This window comes from Oryctolagus cuniculus, chromosome 12 (assembly GCF_051225735.1).
Source record: "Oryctolagus cuniculus isolate XC-2025 breed Fujian yellow rabbit chromosome 12, ASM5122573v1, whole genome shotgun sequence".
Taxonomy (NCBI): domain Eukaryota; kingdom Metazoa; phylum Chordata; class Mammalia; order Lagomorpha; family Leporidae; genus Oryctolagus; species Oryctolagus cuniculus.
The window spans coordinates 44,962,829-44,969,284 of NC_142878.1; the positions used below are offsets into that span (position 1 = coordinate 44,962,829).

General features: G+C 38.0%; 1 pseudogene; it reads right to left on the bottom strand.

Annotated features, from left to right (window-relative positions):
• Positions 1–473: 473 nt before the first annotated feature.
• On the bottom strand, positions 474–929 carry LOC100356827 (ribosomal protein eL22-like pseudogene; annotated as a pseudogene).
• Positions 930–6,456: the final 5,527 nt, after the last annotated feature.

A 6,456-nucleotide genomic window follows, 5' to 3' on the forward strand; every position in this document is an offset into this window, starting at 1 on the left:
TGTAGTCAATGACTTTTATTTGACATTGTAGTCAATGACTTTTAGCAAATTTATGGTATTTGGGGCAGGTTTTACTGGACTTGGTTCTAGAGCATTTCTCTCACACCACACAGTTCCTTCATGCTCATTGTCATTCAGTCTTTACCCTGACTCCCCTGCCCCGGGCAGTCATTTTTCTGTGTGTAGAAATTTGTCTTTTCTAGAATTTTTTAATTAATGGAATCATACAATATATTGTCTTATATGTTTGACTTCTTTCACTTAGGATAATGTTTCTGGGAGTATAGCTGTAGTATATCACATGTTCATTCCTTTTCATTGCTCATTAGCATTTTGTTGTATGGCTGTGTGTACCACATTTGCTTATTCTATTTGTCAGCTAATGGACATTTGCATTGCTACCAATTTGGAGCTGTTAAGAACAATGTTGATATGAAAATTTGTACACAAATTATTTTTAATAATACAATATTTTAATTGACCAATAAACTAAAAATCTTTTTCTGAATGTTTCTTCTTGTGGGTACTTCATTACTAAGAAAGGTCTCTAAGGGGAGGTTTGACTTAATTCCCACTCTTGATCCATCTTCATTTTGGCTAATCTGGAAGTAAAATGTTCATGAGTCTCCTTGTCAGATGCAACCACACGAAGTCAATCATGACTATTGTTCTAAAGGTACTTCCTGGTAACGTTCTTCAAATACCTTGTATACAATTATTTCTCAGAAACAATTGTAATTTTATTTTTGAAATGTTCAATGTGAACAAAATTCCTGAGATTTTCAGTTTTCCCATCGACTTTAACCTTCTCCAAGGGAAACCATTCAAAATTTCCTGAATTAAAAAATTCTATCTTGCATAAGATGAGTAAAACTCAAATTAAACTTCCAAGTTGACTTCCTAGGCTTTTTGTCTCTCTGTGGCACCATCTTGGGAGACTGCAGTATTGCAGAGAGTCATGTACAAATTTTTATGTTGATGTATGTTTTCCTTTCACTTTGTGTGCCTAGGACCAGCATTGCTAGGTCACATGGTACATCTAAGTTTAACTTTTAAGGAACTGCCAAACTGTTTTCTGAGTGGTTGTACTGTTTCACATTCTTACCAGCAATGTATGTGGTTTCAATTTTCTCAATATCCTTCCATTGTCTAGTACTATCATTCTTTTTGAAAATTCATTTTAATGTATAGAGATGGTTTTTCATGGTTTTAATTTGTATTTCTGTAATGCTAAAAACATTAAAACTGTTTTCATCTGTTTATTAGCTATTTGCACATTTTCTTTTGTGAAATTTTAAAATCTTTTTTTAAAATTATTTTATAACTTCTTATTGAACTATTACATTTATTTAGCATATTCTAGATACAAACTCCATTGTTTTAGACAAATGATTTGCATAAGCTTCCTCCTATTCAGTAATTTGTCTTTTAATTTTTTTAATTGGTGACTTTTGAAAGCCAGAATTTTAAATTTTTATGAAACCCAACTTATCACTTTTTTCATATATGGATCATGTGTGGCATCACATCTAACATGTCCCCCATGATCCAAGGGTTTCTCCTATGTTCTCCTCTAGAAGTTTTATAAATTTAGCTCTTAGAATTCGGTCTATGGTCTGTTTTATTTTTTATGCATTGTGTATTGATTTTGTTGCATGTCGGCTTCAGTTATCTTAACAACACTTGTTGGTGAAACCATAATGCTTCCAATGAACCAATTATCAATTCCATGACCATAAATATAAGGATTTTTTTCTGGACTCATAACTCTTTTCCATTTATATATATATGTGTGTGTGTGTGTGTATACACATAACTACTGTCTCCATTATTATGATTTTTCTAGTACTGGTAAGTTTTGAAACTGGGTGGTATAAGTTCTCCAAGTTTGTTCTCCTTAAAAATTACTTTTGCTGGGGCCAGCGCCGTGGTGCACTAGGTTAATCCTCTGCCTGCGGTGCTGGCATCCCATATGGGCACTGGTTCTAGTTCCGGTTGCTCCTCTTCCAGTCCAGCTCTCTGCTTTGGCCTGGGAAGGCAGTGGAGGATGGCCCAAGTGCTTGGGCCCTGCACCCCATGGGAGACCAGGAGGAAGCACCTGGCTTCTGGCTTCAGATCGGTGTAGCTCCGGTCATTGTGGCCATTTGGGGAGTGAACCAACGGAAGGAAGACCTTTCTTTGTCTCTCTCTTTCTCACTGTCTGTAACTCTACCTGTCATATAAAAAATTACTTTTGCTATTTTAGTTCCTTTGCATTTCCATATGAAATTTAGGATTAACTTGTTCATTCCTGCAAAAATGACTGTGGGAATTAGATTGATATTGTTTGAAAATCGATGTCTTAATAATATTGAGCTTTCCAATCCATGTATAGGACTATAATTCCATTTAGATCTTTAATATATCAATTTGTTTTGTGGTTTTTCAGTATTATTCATCCATTTCTTTTGTTAAATTTATTACTAAATATTTTAATAATACAGATTTTACTGAGAATAGATTGTTTCTTAATTTCATTTGTATTGTTTCTTGCTAGTATATAGAAGTAAAATGTACATATTGTGACCTTGTTAAAATTTATTCATTAGTTTTAGTCGGGTGTATTTTTTTTTAAAGATTCCTTACAATCATGTTATCTGTAAAAAAAGAAAGTTTTACTTCTTCTCAATTTGTATTCCTTTAGTTGCTTTTTTCTTGCCTGAATGCAGGAAATGGAATCTACTGTACAATGCTAAGAATGGGTAGAGTATTTTGTCTATTTATTTTCTGATCTTGGGAGAAAGTATTTAGTCATTTACCATCAACTATTATATTAGCTGTAGGTTTCTGTAGATTCAGTTTGTCAAGATGAGAACATCTGGGAAACTCAATGGGATTTCAGACATGCCACTCTGACAGGGAGAACTATCTGCATATTTTTAAGTAGCTTGAAAAGCTAGCGTCTGGGAGCTTGGTGAAGCCAGGGAGGGGTTGTGATCAGCAGCAAGGTGAGAACCAATAAACTGCAAGCTAAAAATGGACAGGTTGTTTAGTGAACACTTATCCCACTGAATGCAGAGAAAGAGCAAGTGGATAGAAAAACAGCAAATGGGGAAAGAAAAGGAACTAGGGTAGGACAATGAGGGTAGAAGGGAGAAAAGAGTTCTTTTCTCATCCATTGCTTGGTTCACAGCTAAGACTTCCCTGTGACAAAAGACATTAATGAGACAAACATGCCTAATTTATTTTATGTACATTTTATCTGATATGGAGACTTCAGAAATGAATAACCGCAGAAACCAAAAAAACTGTGCATTTATGCCAAGATTAACAAAGAAATCGGTAGGTTTGTAGAAATATGACTGGGCAGAATGGAGTATAATCTACTGGTAAGGAACAGAGGGGAATATAGCGAGGCCTAGTTGTGTGTATTCTTCCCTGTGTACCTATGAGATATTCCTTTTCTCCAGCTATGGAGCATCTTAACTACTACTTAAAAGGAAGATGGTGGTGGCTGTTCGGCTTAGCAGTTGTCAGTTAAGGGGCAGTTAATGGTAGCAGTGAAGCCACCATTTGGGAGGCCTGCAAACCATATCAGAGTGCAGGGTTTGGAGTCTCACCTCTGATTCCAATCCAGCTTCCTGCTAACATGAACCCTGGGAGGCAGTAAGGAATGGCTCAAGTACTTAGGTCTCTACTACCCACAGGGGAGAACCATATTGAGTTCTGCGATGGTGTTTGGCCTGATCCAGCCCTGGCTGTTGTGGGCATTTGGGGCATGATATCAGTGGGTAGAGGAACTTTCTCTCTGTCACTCTGCCTTTCAAATAAATGAGAACAAATAAGTAAACTTAAAAAAGATGCTGGTCAAGATGCTGCATCTCACATTGGATGTGATCCCTGGCTCCGGCTCCTGACTCCACTTTCTTGTTAATGCAAACCCTGAGAGACAACAGTGATGACTCAAGTTCAAGTGATTGGGTTCCTGCCACTTTGACTGAATTCCTGATCCTGGCTTCAACTCCTCCCAACCCCAATCTCTGGCTTGTTGTGGGCATTTGAGGAGTAAACCAATGGATGGGATCTCTCTTTTCCAGTCCATCTGTCTTTCTATGTAAGTCTCTCAAAGAAAGAAAAAAAGAAAGAAAAGGAGATCAGAGAATTCTTTTATGGCCTGTTTTAGGGGGAAAGAGAAAGTCAGGGATTTTGCTTCTGCTATTTCCTCACTTGTCTAGATGCGGTAATTTGGGTTAACATATCTTGAACTCCATCAAGGGATATGTAGCAGGGATAATACCTGGTGATAAAAAGATGGAATTTTCCTATTGCCAGAGTCTACTTTTATATATACCTGGTTCTCTGTTAACACCAAAAATTAATAGCATTTTCTCTCACTTTCAAGTGTAATTCATAGGAGTCTAAAGTGTACAACAAGGTGAGTATTTTTGAGATTCTCTGTATTTTCTCAGGACCGTAAGTAGAGCAATGTGATCAGTTTCCTCTGCTATTTTCTGAAAGGGCTGTAGGGTTGGGATCAATGAGAACAAAATTAAACACATGACCCGGGCCGGCGCCGCGGCTCACTAGGCTAATCCTCCGCCTAGCGGCGCCGGCACACCGGGTTCTAGTCCCGGTCGGGGCACCGGATTCTGTCCCGGTTGCTCCTCTTCCAGGCCAGCCCTCTGCTGTGGCCAGGGAGTGCAGTGGAGGATGGCCCAGGTGCTTGGGCCCTGCACCCCATGGGAGACCAGGAAAAGCACCTGGCTCCTGGCTCCTGCCATTGGATCAGCGCGGTGCGCTGGCCGCAGCGCGCCGGCCGCGGCGGCCATTGGAGGGTGAACCAACGGCAAAGGAAGACCTTTCTCTCTGTCTCTCTCTCTCACTGTCCACTCTGCCTGTCAAAAAAAAAAAAAAAACAAAAACAAACAAACAAAAAAAAAACAAAAAACACATGACCCAATGTAGGAGGAGTGCAAATGCAGTTCTTATACAAATGAACAATACAGAAAGTACTTTTTGTCGTCACATGCACTTCTGCATTTTAAAAGAGGGCAGTCATTCCAAGCAATTGTTAGAAACATGTGATTTCACACAAGACCTTGCGATTTTTTTTTTCAGGCACAGAGAATTTGCTTTAGTTAAATTGCTTGCTCAGTGTACATTAAAGAACTGATGTTCACAGTATAGCTGATAGCTAGTGGAAATGAAATAATCTGTATTGACACATTTGGAAGTTTCACATCTTTTTCCACTTAACATGCTAACGTGATAATTGCTAGACTGATGATTTTTCCAGTGACACATCTCCCTTTGTCAATATTTAGACCTGTGTATAGAAAGCTTATCTAACACACCTGGCTAATTTTCACTTCATTTAAAAATAAATGGAACATGTTTAGCTGGCTGGGTTAGGACAAAAAAGGGAGAGATTTTATAAATAATTTTCTCAAAACATTTTTATTATAATAAGAAAATAACTATAAAAAGTAATTTTCTTCATTAAATATATTTGATCAGATTTTTAAAATCTCAGCCAAAGTATGTGTTAAGATCCTTTTAAGGCTTTTGAGGCTTTTTTTTCCTCTTCAGGAAAATTCTTTGGAAACTAAAAATATCACTTGGAATATTCAGGGGAAGCTCAGATTGGCTTTTACAACTTTAAAAGGCTCTCGATAGGAATTTGGTATACTTGTTACTGTTTTGGAATGTTCCGCTTGAAATCCATCACCAGGGTAGCCTGGCTTCCACAACCAAGAAGAACCTTGGTCTCAATTTAGTCTCTTGGGAGATTAAACTTAATGTAGGAAAGCTCTCCTAAAACAAGTTCAAGGTGACCACCCTAAGAGGAAAATCCACCCAACTGGGAAGGCCATTCAAGAGCTTTAACTCACTACAGGCTTCCTACCTGGGTGGGTGGTCCGTGTTTGACTTCGTTTCCCCAAGGAAAGTAGGAGTTTTCCTTTTGCATGTGAATCCCCTTGGCATCTACTACCTGCCAGGGCCTTCCTTGCCAGGGCAAAGGGCAAGAAATATTCCTTTCAAAAGGCTGCAGTGAATGGGATCTGAAAGCTGTTTTCCAGTTAGTTTAGCATCATCTTGCTTTGGGGGTTTTCATGTTCCTCTCACTCCTTCTTTTCTCCTTTTCATAAACTATACTTGCTATTTAAAAGGTCGGTCTAGTTTTCTTTTAAGAATAACTGGGTTAGCTGTCTTGTTAGGTTTTTCTGTTTCCAAAAAATGCTTCCAAAGTGTGGAAATAAATCTATTTATTTATTTATTTATTTATTTTTATGGCTAGCAATATCCCAGCCTTCTAATTTGCTGTCCTGTTGCACTGAAGTTCATTATCTTTGTATTACAGCTTAGTTATTCTGTGTGAGTTTCCATCCTTTCTTTCTCTCCCAAATTCTTGCTGAAAATGGCAATAAAATAACACAGCTGAAGCCAGCATAAAAACCGAAGATGAAATGAGAACAG